We start from the raw sequence: 2,615 nt of genomic DNA on the forward strand, positions 1-2,615 counted from the left end.
CTGTGTTGGCGTGGGTTTCCTCCGGGTGCTCCGGTTTCCCCCCACAGTCCAAACACTATAGCACAATAGGGTAAGCTAAAGTGTCCGTAGTGTATGTGAATGTATGTGTATGGGTGTTTCCCAGTGATGGGTTGCAGCTGGAAGGGCATCCGCTGTGTAAAACATATGCTGGATAAGTTGCCGGTTCATTCCACTGTGGCGACCCCAGATTAAAAAAGGGACTAAGCCGAAAAGAAAATGAATGAATGAATGAATGAATGACATCACTACTTTTTATACACACTTCTGAGCTGAAAAGATCAGATTGCATGCGGTGTGGGCTGTTCACACTGTCATCACCTGAGCCACATGTGGGCAAATAAATCTGATTTGGGCCACATTTGCCTGCAGTGTGAACGCAGCCTTATTTAACAACACACTTTACTTGGCACATAACCTCTGCACATATAACGTTGTATATAGTAATATACCTGTACATACACTTGTCAATTTGTATATTTGCACTCACTACTTCTATTTTGAATTATATTTATGATCTGTTTTTTGTTCTGTCTCTGTAATCCTGTTGCACTGTAGAAGCTCTGTCACATAAACAAACTCATCCTGTGTGTGAACATACCTGGCAATAAAGCTCTTTCTGATTCGAATTTGAGGAGTGTGTGTGTGTGTGCATATGTGCGTGCGTGCATGCATGTGTGCGTGCGTGCGTGCGTCCGTGTGTGTGTGTGTGTGTGTGTGTGTTAATTTCAAGTCTAAAATACAGTAGTCAACATCTGATATGGATCCTTTCATCAAAGTTGTCATAACGCTATTGAATAACACCTATACTTCTACGATCCACTTCAAATGTTGATTTCTGTATTTGCAGGTAAAACAATATTATTTAGCATGTTAAGGTTACTATTAGAATAATTATTAATTTATAAATGTTAAAGGTTTTAGAGTTTAGAATGTAAATAAAGTCAGATTGTGTTCCAGCAGTCTGTGTGTCTATGCAGTCCATGAAGGTCCCCTGTAGGATAGGTAGGCGTCACCCAGAGCTTCAGGTCCCCACTTGGCATGTGTTTTGTTTTGTTTTTTTAATTAAAAACTTATTTTTAGTTATATTATGAAAAAAAAAACCTTAAAAGTATATTTTGTATGTCATTTTTGTTTTATTGAAATGAACAGAAACCCTGATCCCCTCTTGGCCAGTATAGACCGACAGTCCCCTTATAGTAACATAGACATGTATGTGTGTGTGTGTGATCGGGTGAGTGTAGTGTTTTGTTTGGTAGTGTTTAGAATTGATTGTTGTGATTGTAGACTGTTGTGTTTTACCAGCATATCCAGTGGATGCCCTTCCAGCCGCAACCCTATGCTGGAAAACACCCATACACACTCATTCACACACGTACACTACGGCCAAGCTCAATTTAATTCCCCTATAGCTATGGTAACACAACAACTATAGTAATTGATCTGTTGTGTTTCCTTTCCAAATCCTGCAGATCGAGCATCCAAAACAAGAGTGAAGTCTTTTTTTGTCTTCAGGACAGACCACTGAGAGCAATAACACACACACACACACACATACACACACACACCGCTGTATTTCAGTCCTCTAAAGTGCCTCTATGGTTCCAGACAGGCGCTCTGTATTAAATTACTGCTAATTTGTGTCAGGTTTTGGCCGGGTGAAGTTTATCTCGTGCGTATCAGAGATCATTAATTCCTGCTTTATTGTCTAAAGTGTTCATTCCCAGAAGTCATAAAGAATCCCACAATGCATCTGCAAGTGCTCATTACGGATGTGATGTGTTTTCTGATGGTGTTCATCGTCTACTGTCATGATGACTCTAGAATTAACACAAGAGCTTTAGGTTCATTACATTTTTTTAATCTGCTCACACGCTAAATATTTTCATGTCATGCGATTTCTGAAACATCACTGTGTGGAGCATGATCGCCTCGCAGCAAGGTCACTGGTTCAAGCCCCGGCTGGGTCAGTTGGCATTTCTCAGTTGGGTGTTTCCCAGTGATGGGTTGCAAATTTCTATGCATTTATTTATTTATTTATTTATTTGCATTGGGTGGCATGGTGGCTCAGTGGGTAAGTCAAGAAGGTTGCTGGTTCGAGTCCCGGCTGGGTCAGTGGTCAATTCTGTGTGGAGTTTGCAAGTTTTCCCCGTGTTGGCATGGGTTTCCTCCAGGTGCTCCGGTTTCCCCCACAGTCCAAACACATGCGCTATAGGGGAATTGATGAACTAAATTGGCTGAAGCGTAGGAGTGTGTGTGTGTGTGTGTGTGTGTGTGAGAGAGAGAGAGAGAGAGAGAGAGAGAGAGAATGGATGTGTATGGGTGTTTCCCAGTACTGGGTTGCAGCTGGAAGGGCATCCGCTGTGTAAAACATGCTGGATAAGTTGGCCGTTCATTCTGCTGTGGCGACATCGGATTAATAAAGGGACTAAGCCGAAAAGAAAATGAATGAATGAAAAAATAAATAAATAAATAATAAATAATAATAAATAAATGTATTAATCCATAAATATATTTAAAAATATATTTCTAGTACAATTTCTAAACATCCAGTTAGTTTATGTGTGTGAAAACATGCTGGATAAGTTGGCGGTTCA

The sequence above is a fragment of the Danio aesculapii genome, chromosome 6 (assembly GCF_903798145.1).
Source record: "Danio aesculapii chromosome 6, fDanAes4.1, whole genome shotgun sequence".
Classification (NCBI taxonomy): domain Eukaryota; kingdom Metazoa; phylum Chordata; class Actinopteri; order Cypriniformes; family Danionidae; genus Danio; species Danio aesculapii.